The sequence below is a fragment of the Eptatretus burgeri genome, chromosome 9, assembly GCF_056783735.1.
Source record: "Eptatretus burgeri isolate ZD-2024b chromosome 9, Ebu_testis_v1, whole genome shotgun sequence".
Classification (NCBI taxonomy): domain Eukaryota; kingdom Metazoa; phylum Chordata; class Myxini; order Myxiniformes; family Myxinidae; genus Eptatretus; species Eptatretus burgeri.
In genome coordinates, this window is record NC_140969.1 from 97,198,858 (window position 1) to 97,211,357 (window position 12,500).

At 49.9% G+C, this 12,500-nt stretch overlaps 1 protein-coding gene across 12 annotated transcripts in view; it reads right to left on the minus strand.

The window, feature by feature from the left end:
• The window catches only part of SCAPER (S-phase cyclin A associated protein in the ER), a 631,592-nt gene that overhangs the window by 87,666 nt on the left and 531,426 nt on the right, over nucleotides 1–12,500 (minus strand). The window lies entirely within an intron of this gene.

The following is a 12,500-nucleotide window of genomic DNA, read 5'->3' on the forward strand; positions in this document are numbered from 1 at the left end:
TGTGGGTACTTAGGTAGGTCGAATTTGGCGAGCAACCCTATCCCACGCGGGGGCAGATTGGCTCGATCGCGGTGAGACCGAAAGGTCCACCCGTGACTGGTTCCAGGCGTTAGTCCGAGAGGGTCACGACTGGATTGTCCGTCCGGTGGGCGACGTGCCGCGATTCGAGTTACGTGGCCGTCGCACACCGGCGGGCGCGAATCCGTAACACTGGTGTCAGGTCGTGCGATACAAATCCATCGCCCTCCTCGCGGCACTGGTAACGGAGAACGGGAAAACGGGCTGTCCTGTCTCCAATTAAATTCACGGGAATCGGTCCAGGGGTGAGAGAAGCGACCCCCGATTCCCTCCAAATTACGAGCGAGCGAAATTAACCCTTCACGAGAAGCAAGATGGCGTCTCAAGGCGAGCGGGAGCCGGGGGTATTAGAAATGGATGTAGAATGCGTAGGATCCATGGCCCAGGATGGAATGCCCGTGCAGGAACATGAACTCGTCCAACTGAACCCAGAGCCCGAAATAGGTGCGGCAGCGGCCGCGGTGTATGACACCTCCCCTCCCCCCCTCCACCAAAACCCTTCCCCGATCCCTGCCGAAACGGCTCACCCAAGCGCACCCGACATGGCCCAGCTATGCGCCATGCTGGCGGCAATGACAGCGAAGATGAATGCGAACATGAACAAGCAAATGGACGAAGTAAAAACGAGGATGGATGCGAATACACAACAAATAAATGCGGAAATGAAAGGCATGAACGAAAAGATGGATACAAATACAAATGAAGTAAAAACAAGGATGGATGCGAATACACAGCAAATAAACGAAATGGAAGCAAACATGAAGGAAGAAATGAAAGAGCTGCGGGGTGAGACGCAGAACATGGGCCGATGCCTGCAGGCGGGCATGAAGGCCGTGACCAGGGAGCTGGGAATGGCGACTCCACGTGTGGGAGCAAACGAGCTGGAAGGGGGTGAAACGGCTGACAGGCCCGCGGTGGAGGCGGGTAAAAAAATAATTCGGGGGGCGTGTTGGGCGAGGGTCGTGACAGAGGAATCGACGGTGACCAAAAGGGAAAAATTAAATGGGGAGACCAAAACGTGTGAGACGAGACACGAGGTGACGACAACAGACACTTATAAATGTATAGAGACACGGGAGATAGAGGGTGAATTGGACAAGGTTAGTGACGCACACACACACACACACACAGAGGTAGTGGAGGACCATGAGGTTGAGCTGGTGGACTGGGTAGGGACCCAGTGCGAGCACCTGGATGGCCTCCTCCAGAAACGAGGGGAGGGAGTATGCCCCCTTGAGGCGAGTCACGACCAGGTGAGTTCGGTCGTGCTTTGCGAGGTTGAGAGGAGTGCTGTGGACGGGTGCACGGAGAGCTTGGGGGGTATAGAGGCCCCGGAGACCCTTGTGGGGACACGAATCCCCAGTGTGGTTGTCCCTGTGTGTGTGGTGCAAGGTGTGAGTGCGTCCCCGTGTGTGGAAGCGACCCCGTGCGTGAGTGGTGTGGTGGCGATGGTGCCGGAGTACGTGCTTCCCAGCACGCTGTGTGTAAAAGGGGCACCGCGGGTGAGTGAGGCACGGTGTATGAGTGAGGCACCGCGGGTGAGTGCCCCCGCGTGTGCGAGTGAGGCACGGAGTGTGGATGAGGCACCGCGGGTGAGTGCCCCCGCGTGTGTGGGTGAGGCACCGTGTGTGAGTGAGGCCGTGTGTGTGGATGAAACGGCCAGTGTGAGTGAAGCACCGCGGGTGAGTGCCCCCGCGTGTGTGGGTGAGGAACCGTGTGTGAGTGAGGCCGTGTGTGTGGATGAAACGGCCAGTGTGAGTGAAGCACCGCGGGTGAGTGCCCCCGCGTGTGTGGGTGAGGAACCGTGTGTGAGTGAGGCCGTGTGTGTGGATGAAACGGCCAGTGTGAGTGAAACACCGCGGTTGAGTTCCCCCGCGTGTGTGAGTGAGGCACGGTGTATGAGTGAGGCACGGTGTGTGGATGAGGAACCGCGGTTGAGTTCCCCCGCGTGTGTGAGTGAAGGACGGTGTGTGGATGAGGCACCGCGAGTGCGTGGAGCCACGTGTGCGAGAGAGGTAGCATGCGTGAGTAAACGGCCGAGTGCAAGGGAGACCGTGTGTGTGAGAGAGCGGTATGTGAGGGAGATGTCGGTTGGCATGCGGGAGCACGCAGCCGCGTCTCCCGGGGTGAATGTAATGGAATGGAGTGTGAGCGTCGTAACACGCGGGAGTGCGTGTGTGGAATGGAGGCGACGACGGCGACAGAGGAACGAAAGCCGAGTAGCGGCTGTAGCTGTTTCGGGGACCGTGCCGGGTTCACCCAGCAGTGAGCATGCGGTTCGTGCTGTGCAACGCACGAGACCACCACGTGCTCGCTTGCGAGAGTGAAGTCCCGGTCCGGAAACGCACGCGGTGGATTTGCCGATCCCGCGGACGGACAAAGTTTAGGCAGGATTATGGATTTGGACCGGACGGGTTCTCCACGCGATCGTGTGTGTTAAGCTCCAACGGGCAAAGCACATGTGTTCGCGTGGGGAACCCCTCGAGACGTGGGGCTTGTGTTTTTTTTTTATGCGCACGGTGACGTCATGGCTGCACGTGTGGTTGGAACCCGGCAGGAGGGGTATCCCGGCCGGATGGTACCGTCCAAGGAGGGACGAGGAACACGTGCAGCTGCATGACGTCACGGGCAGGTGTAAAGTGCGCGAGCTCTGAGTTGCAGCGCTGGTGCTGCGCATGTAAAGGAAAAAAAAAAAAAAAAAAAAAAGCAAGCCTCACTTTCGGGTGCACAGGATTCCTGGGCAAGGGGTGGAAGACCCCCTTACCTGGGCACAGGATGAAAACTAGTTAGGGGGAAGGGTTAGCTTAGCTAGACCGACTCCATGGGGCAGGGGTAAGTCCTCATGGAGTCCGTGGAATGGATTCGGTAGAGGGATTTAGTGAGCTTTAGGTTGGGAAATTAATGGGATTATTTGAAGACAGTGACAGACTTGTGGATGTGTAGAGTTGACGTAGCTTAGCGACGTAGGTTAAAAGGAACGTGCTGTAGTTTAAGGGACGACGTGGGAGCACGAGTTAGTTAGGGGATGTAGTTAGAAGGATAGCAGAGTTCAGCGGTGAGTGTGTTGAAGAGTTGGTGAGTGAAGTGGAAGCATGTGCTTGTTGAGTGAGTGAGGCCAGCGGGTCTGTGCGAGTGGAGCGAATGGGGAATGCATGGTGCGATGAGTGATTGGGGGGAGGAGTGACTCCCGCCCAAGGGACCCCGGGGTCAGTGTAGAGTGAGTTAGGGGGTTAGTTAAATTGAAAAATGGAGGTCGTTTTGTTGTTGGTGGGGAAGTAGGCTCGAAACCCGTTTGGAGGGGTGCAGGAGCCCTGTTGACGGGCTGGGAGCGTGGCTGCGAAAGGTGAGTATCGCTGAGTGGGTACCCCGGGCACCAGACTAGTCGGCCGTGGTAGGCCAAGGGCCCATGGGGGGCCGGGATAGCGTAGTGGGCACGGGTGCGTCTGCTTGGTGCGGAGGCCCGGGGCGCCATTAGCCGCGTGGGCAGTGTTGTGGGCAAGGGTGACCCTCGGAAAGGGGCCCGGGAAGCCAGCCTGCCACGTGTGCGTTTCAGGGGAGGTGCCATGGGGGGCACTCCCCGGTGTTTAGGGAGCTGGTAGGCTCGGAGGCAGTGTAGTGCCCGGGGGTGCCATAGCGGGAGAATCGGCAGAGGGTCGTGCCTGCCAAAGGGAGCCACGTGTCCCAGCCATGAGACCGTGTGAGGGCACGGGAAGAAAATTTGGGGGGCGAGGCCCGAAATTGTGAGGACACCAACACAGGCGACGGGAATCTGGGTTGTTAGAACCAATAGTTTAAGCGAGAGGCGCTTGTTGAAAGCCCCGGGGTAGTTTAGCAGTTAAATGGATAGGGTAGATTAGGAGATGTACCCCTCCGCACCATCCATCCCCTCGCTGTCGTTGTGGGCCGCTGGACCCACTTTGGTTATAGATCGCTGAACTCTGGGGAGGCCATTCTGAGGCTTCGTTGGGCCTCGACACAGGACGTTAGCTCTCCCTTATTCCCCTCCGGGAAGGGAACGTAGGGGTGGGGAGTAGGCTAGGTGACAGAATAGGTTAGCCGAACAAGGACGATAAAGGGGGGTTAGGGGACGATTTATAGTGGGGGAGTAAAAATAAAAACAACAAAAAAAATAAGTTGGGGCTAAATTGGTTTTTCACAAATTAAGGGAGTGGGTATGTACAGTGACAGGCAAAGGCGATAGGTGGGAGGGAGACAGGTAGGTAGGTCCGAGCCCGCCTTCCAAGTGGCCAGCACCACCGCACTCCCTCCACCAACCTCCACTGAACGGCAAAGGCTGGCCAACTTCATCGGCTGGCCGTGTTCTGCTTCAAGGCGGAGGCCGGCCAACTTCATCGGCAGCTGTTGTTTTGCTGCAAGGCCTGTGCCATCGGCTGGCCGTGTTTGCTTCAAGGCCTGTGCCGGCCACTTCATCTGCTGGCTGTTTTTCCTCAAGGCCTGTGCCGGCCAGTTCATCTGCCGGCTGTGTTTGCCTGCAGCGGCCTTCTTCTGCGGGCTGTGTTTGCCTGCTGCCTTTGCCATGCCATGCCCACTGCCCATGTTCACCAGCCCCGTTCAATTTTTGCTTTGCCCCCCCCTGTTCATTGCTATGTGCGCCAGGATCAAGGCAACAGTTTGCAAGCTGCAAGAACTGCCCTGTTGGCAGCTACAACACGGGCCTGCAGTGGCGGCCCGTGCACCGTGTTTGTGTTCATCCATCCATTCGTTGTGTTCATTGCGTGTGCCACTGGAGCTGGCACGGAGACTACGTTTGTGCAGCCCATGCACCGTTGTGGTTCACTGCGTTCAGTTCAAAAGGGAAGGCCTTGGACTGCGTGTGAGCAGCCAGCCACATTCCCTGTCACCTGCATTGTTTTGAGCCAGAGACTGCATGCGAGCAGCCTGGCTCCCTGCTAACTGTTTTCTTTTGCAGAGTTCAGTGATCCTGGGCCATGGTTTAGTGTAAAATTTGTAAGTTAAGGTTAAGATGTACTGTAAATATGAGTGCGCCCCCGGCATGTCTGTCTTAGCGCCGGCAATTTTATTTAAGTCGTCCGTGTGAGTGAGTTTGTTTAGGTAGTTACGCAGCCCTCAGGTTATTTATTTTGGGGACACGAATACCATGAATGTCGCACTCAGGGATCCGTAGGTAAAATGTACTAGGGGAAAACTACACATGATGGCACACGAAAATTTGACGACTCGGGACGAGTCTGTAAAAAGGGGAGGGGGTAGTGTTGTGGTTACCAAATTCGCAAACAACCATTCAGGTCCCTTAGGTGAGATATCTCCGTAAGTATATGTGTAGTTAGGCCCAGACCCGTTGTCTAGTGGGAATAAATGTTATTCATGCGTGCTGTGACTCTTCAGGATAGCCGTTTTTCTTTTACTATCTTTATTTTGGACCAACCGCCATTGTTACCACCACCAACCACAACATCAACCACCCACCGCGGCGCCGCTTCACGTCACACCTTGCAACCGTCGCATCGCCACCGTTCTTGCGCCGCTTGTGGGTACCGGTGTTGGACTCGTGCAGGGCGCGCGCCGAACAGCGTGTACAAAATCACGGATTTTGTGCTCCAAAAACGGATCAAAAACGACACACGCCCACTTTTGTGCCGTCCAATCGGTGAGCGAGGGGGCGATTTGGCCCCGCCTCCAGGGCGTTGGAGGGCGATCGCTATATGCAAATTTATGGATCAAAAAGCATTCACGCCCACTTTTTCTCGGGCCAATGGGGAGCGAGGTGAAAGGTCGAAGGCAGGGGGTCAAAAGCGAAGCCACGGGGCTTATATAAGCGACCGCGTTCGTCAGTCGAGAGAGTTAAGACTTCGCAGTCGGTGGAGTTGGGAAGAAGAAGCAAGAAGAAGTTGGTCGTCGTCGTGTGCGTTGGAGTCGGAGCGAAGGGGACGGAGCTGTGGAGAGGCGGCGAGGGCAGACGAGGGGGTGCTCGCGTCGTGCCGGGAGCTGCACACCAGGGAGGCCGACGGCGCGACCTGGACGAGGTGGAGACGCTCGTCGCGGGACTCGAGGCAGAGTAGAAATCCTCCTTTCCCCCGAGCATCAGCAACCCCCTCCTGTTTCCCCCCGCGCTGAGATAGTGCGACCAAGGGGGCCCCTTTCCCACCCCCTACCAGACACTGTCCGCGAGGCCCGCGGAGTTGAGGCACCATCGCCGCTCCGCGTCTCATCACCAGACGGGTAGGCCCGACCCGGTCTCGGCCTCAGGCCCGCCTCATCCTTGAGGGTGTTCTTTTTTTGTTTTTGGGAATGTGTGTTGTCGGCGCCGTCTGTGAAGTAAAATTGTATAAGTGTTGCCGTGTGCTCGCGTAATCGGTATTAGATCTGCATTGTCGCATTTGCTTTTTGTGTAAAATTGCATTGTGTTTCTTTTCCTTTTCTATGTGCTTTTGGTGGAATTGAATATGTGTGCTTTCCGTTCATCGCGAATAAATGTGCTTTGTGTTGAACTGTTTCCCGCTTCGCTTCGTCATTTCTTTCATTGAATCCCCATCTTGCTTCACGTAAAGGGTTGGTAGTGGGCTGAATACGCCCGATAATTAATCGAACCGTCGAGGCCGACGATAACACCGCTCGGTTATCCCGATAGTACGGAACGGGTCGCTTAAGTGGCCCGTGTCCGAAGTCGACCTGCGGCGAGGTGCGATCGCCCGGTCTACCCTCCGTGTGGGTACTTAGGTAGGTCGAATTTGGCGAGCAACCCTATCCCACGCGGGGGCCGATTGGCTCGATCGCGGTGAGACCGAAAGGTCCACCCGTGACTGGTTCCCGGCGTTAGTCCGAGAGGGTCACGACTGGATTGTCCGTCCGGTGGGCGACGTGCCACGATTCGAGTTACGTGGCCGTCGCACGCCGGCGGGCGCGAATCTGTAACAATATATATATATATATATATATATATATATATATATATATATATATATATATATATATATATATATGTATATGTATATGTATATACATATATATATGTATGTATATATATATATATATATATATATATATATATATATATATATATATATATATATATATATATATATATATATATATATATATATATATATATATATATATATATATATATATATATATATATATATATATATATATATATATATATATATATATATATATATATATATATATATATATATATACCGAGCGTAGTGGCGTGAGCCTGTAATCCGGCTACTCGGAGGCTTGGGTTGGAGGATCGCTTGAGAACGGGAGCTCTGCGCTGGGCCGCGCTATGAGAGGGTGTAGGGCATCCCGGAATCATGGCGAAACCCAATCCTTATTCGTGTCGCAAGAGGCGACCAGGGTTGCGTCAGGAAGGGCATCCGGCGTAAAACCTATGCCAAATCAGTATGCGGATCATAATGGATGATCCGCTGTGGCGACCCCTAACGGGAGCAGCCGAAAGACGAACAACAACATATACATATATATATATATATATATATATATATATATATATATATATATATATATATATATATATATATATATATATATATATATATATTTGGGCACGCCTCTTTCTTTGTTCCACCATCAGATTTTTGTTACTGCATTAAATGAAACAAGATTTGGCACATATACTAGTGATATTATTGTCTTCCTGAAGAGGCCCCTCAAAATTCGTTTTGATGCATTTTCACAAACTCCAACGGATTCCATTCAAATTCGGTACGATTATGGCTTTTGGTCCAACTTAGGTCATTGGCTATAAATTTTTTCCACAACACTTCCGATATTCGAAAAAAATCGATAAATCGATATCCCTTATGGGATTTTCCATTCAAATCCACTCAAGTTTTAGGCCTACGGGGGACGCAAATTTCCACTTTGCCCCGGGCGCTGTTTACCTCCGCTACACCAAGCTGTTAGGGTTAGGGTTAGGGTTTGGGTTAGTGTTAGGGTTAGGGTTAGGGTTAGCTACCCTAACACTAACCCTAACAGCTAACCCAAACCCTAACAGCTAACCCTAACCCTAACAGCTAACCCTAACCCTAACCGCTAACCCTAACCGCTAACCCTAACCCTAACCGCTAACCCCTCACAGCTATTCAGGAAATTTGCAAGAAAGCCCGGGCAACACCAGGCTTTATTGCTAGCCCGAGCAACGCCGGGCATTACTACTAGTGTGTATATGTATATATATATATATATATATATATATATATATATATATATATATATATATATATATATATATATATATATATATATATATATATATATATATATATATATATATATATATATTGGGTCATTCCGTGCCAACTCACCGAAGGGTCCCCAGGTCACCTCCTCAGATTTTGCTGGAGAAATTCTTAAATGTAGATCTATATGGCTCAACCCAACATGCATAAGATTAGCTTTCAATTCCTCATAGTCTAAAAATATCTATCTCTCGAGACCTTTGAAATTTGGCCCTAAAAATGCCAAATGTGAAGAACGCATTTTTTTTTTCAACTTCAGTGGCTAATAATTTTATAATGGACTCCTCTAGAAAGCTGATATTGCAAATATTTATTAAATGGCATCCAAATGTTTTCAATTATGGCATCAGATAGCTTCTGGGATGCATATTCCTCACTCTAGAGGAAGCTAAAAATGGCTTTTTGGCCAAAACGAGCTAAAATAAGGTGAAACTTTAGGAGCCCTCCTTAAAATATGGAACAACTTAGAATTTTTTCCTCATACCACAGTGAATTATAGGGTCATTATCTATCCATAGATACATTTTTGCTGGGATAATACAGTTAGGTGATGAATTATAAAAGTTTTAACATAAGCCCTTGCCTCCGAGGGCTCTAAAATGGACTAATTTTGTCCCTTGGTTTGACCATCTGGCTAGGGGTTTAGGATCTTCATCTTTTTTTCTTAAGATTTCCTCATATAAGATGTGTCTACTGACCAAATAATTTTATCTAACGCCCATGGCTTCAAGGTAAAATAAATTTTTATTTACATGCACGTTTTTTTTCACTTAAAAATTTTTTTTTTCACAATCTGAGGGTTCATCCTTCTGCTCCTGCAGCACTAAAGTAGGTGGCTGCTGGGTCTGCTCACCCTTGCTGGGGTTCTGTTGCTTTACTGTGAGACCTGTGGTCCAGATGCCTGGTACCTTTGGCTTTGGCTTTTTCTAAATGGTCCCTTCAGAGAGACATCGTGAGAGTGAGATATGTCCGGATTGAAAGACATGTTCCACGTGTTGGACCAGTTTGTGATTTTACCCAGATCTGCAGTGAGCGAAGAAGCTGCTGCTTGCTGGTCTGAGGGATAACAGATGGTACGACAGAGGATGAAGTCATCAGCATAGTGATAAAGAAGATTTTCCAGAGAGCCAGAGAGATCATTGATGAAAAACAGAAAAAGAACAGGGCCCGGAATGCTGGCTTGAGGAACTCCAGCCTGGAGAGGAAGAGGGGATGAGAGAACTCAATTTAGGGCCACACGTTGACTGCGACAGGAGAGGAAGTCTGTGAGCCATGAGTGCAGATGGCCTTGGATACCACAGGAAGAGAGTTTGGTGAGCAGGGCAGGGTGCCAGACCGTGTCAAAAGCACGCGATATGCCAAGCGATATGGCTACGATTTCATGTTTGGTATCGAGTACCTCCATCCATTGTTGAGAGAGCAGAAGCAGCATATCCTGGGTAGAGTGACCTGGTCTGAAACCAAATTGATTATCGGAAATCAAGCCATTGGAGAAGAGGAAGGATTTAATGTCTGAAGCGATGATGGATTCCAAAACCTTGCTGATGATATGGAGAAGGCTGATTGGTCTGTAGTTGCAGGGATCTGTTTTAGCACCTTTTTTGTGCAGGGCGGTAATATTTGCTGATTTCCAAGCAGATGTCAGATGACCTTGAACAAATGAGAGGGTGAATAGAACAGAGAGAGGGTGAGCAAGAGCAGAGGAGCAGGATTTTAGGACACGTGGGCTGGTGCTGTCTGGACCGGTTGCAGAATCTGAGTCGAGGTTTGACAGCAAACTCTCCACTTTGTCAAAAGAAAAGGACACAGAGTCCAGGGACAGTTGGGTGTGACTGGTTAAGGTGGGTACAGAAAGCGATGGGTTTTAGACACAAGATTTAGATGCAAACACCGAGATTAGGTATTCAGCCTTTACACGTGCGGTGTCAGTAATGCGGCCATTTGACGTAAGGGAGGGGATGGAGGGGGAACATACACCAGAAACATATTTGATTAGATGCCACCAGGATTTGGAGGAGGGAGAGAGGTTTGAGAGTTCAGACTTGAGCTTAGAAAGTTGTTTTCTGGCTCTCCTGAGGGTAGATACACACTTGTTCCAAGCTTTATGGAAGGAACTGAGATTACCCTCAGTTGGGTTTGCTTTCCAAGAAGCAATGGCAAGTTGTTTCAGGACAACTGCCTCGCCACAAGCTTCAGTGAACCATGGGCGGGAGGAAGGGTAGGACAACTGAAGACGAGAGGGGATAAATCTGTGCATGAGAGCGAGCAAGTTTCTTTGAAAGAATTCCCAGGATGAGTTGTGGTTGGAGAAAGTCGTGATTGAAGACCAGTCTTGAAGTTTGATGGCTGCTTGGAGAGCCTGCCAGTCAGCCTGAGTAAAATGCCAGACTTGACGGTGCTGAGGTGGTTCCTTAATAGAGATGAGATGCTTACTTTGACAAGGACGTGGTCAGAAGAACCGATTGGAGCGGAGGAAGAACAGCAGATATTTTCAGGAAATTTGTCAAAATCAGATCCAGAAGAGATGCAACACCGTTGGTTGAGATCCGGGTCGGGAAGTTGACCGATTTAGTCAGTCCCAATGAGTTGCAGAAGCCTTTTGCCAAAGTGCCATGGCAGGTGAGAGAGGTACCCACACCCAGCCAACTAACATGATGACAAGTGAAGTCACCACATATAAGGAAGAGAGAGTTCGGACGAATGGTGAGTTGTTGACAAATGCTCCTGATGGCCAGAATCAATTAATTTGTCATCCACCACTACCCAGTTCATTATTAGGGGCCTAACAACTATTTCCCATCCATGGCTTGCCACATGAAATTGTATCAGCCGATGGACCCCAGTTCGTCAGTTTCGAGTTTAAACAGTTTTGCAGCATTCATGGAATCAAACGTTGCAAAATTACACTTTACTGGCCTCAAGCCAACTCGGAGGGAGAACTTTTTTCCCGTAATCTGAGGAAAACCCTTCGCACAGCTTGCACCAATCACAGCAATTAGCGTCAGGAACTCTTCACCTTTCTGCTGAATAATCGTATAATACCGCATTGAGTCACAGGGAAGAAAAGTCCACACCAAAATTCCTCAACTTCCAACTTGGATCAACAATCCTGTACTCAAAAATACTCATTTTGAATACATAGTCAAGGCTCGTGTAAGAGCTAGAACACAGAATGGATCAGGAAGCAACATAACAAAAGGAACAGCAGGAAGAGAATGGGGGGAAATGCTAACAGCAGGGCGGAAGGAGAAAATAGGCAGACAGACAAACAAGAGATGCCAGTAACGATAAGAATGCGAGGGGTGGCCATTGAAGAAAATTTTTGGGGTGGGAGTGGGGGTGGTTTAACGGGTGTAGAGAAGATCATGGTTTTGGATGGGGGATGATTTGAGCTGGTCGTGAATAGCTGTCTTGAAGACCTGGAGGAAAGAATGAGATTCAAGAGAATGTGGATGTTGGTTCCACAGGTTGGAAAAAAGAGGAACTAATGAGTGGAGGTGAACAGTGATTCTGGATTTTGGGAGTATCCCAAGGAGGGGGTTACTGGTTGACCGTGTGCTTCCTGTCGATACCTGGTGATGGGGAGGGGGGGAGGCAAAGCATGGAGAGGGCAGAAGGTGCAAGTCCAGAAAGGAGGCGGACGAAGACAGAGAGACCAACGACCTGTCTGTGATGGGAAAATGATTGGCCCATACTCAGCTTCATCACGGAAGATTGCAAAGATCTTGAACTGATTGGTTTCCACAGCATCAAGCTGAGCAAGGTATGAGGCAGGGCACCAGCTCAGAGGAAACAGTAGTACTCTATCAATCTGCAGATGAAGACCTTGTGGATGGATAGGAGCTCAGGTGTACCAATGAAAGACTTTGAATGATGGAAGATGCCCAGTCACTGACTGGCGTTGGAGGCCAACTTTGGCCTTGGTTTGCCCAAGAAAGGCAATGGCTATTAGTCAGGTCGAAATGTTCGAGCGTCGATGAGAGGTTTCACCAGACGGTCATTTCAGAGAGCGTGTGACAGTATGAGACTTGACTGTTTTGATTTCATTTTTTGCAAGGAAAAATAAGTTATGAAATTGCTAGAATTGCTCACCATATAGAAATTCTTAGGTATAGTAAAGTTTCAAATTATGTTCAAATGTAGAAATGATTCAACCATACACACAATGTTTTG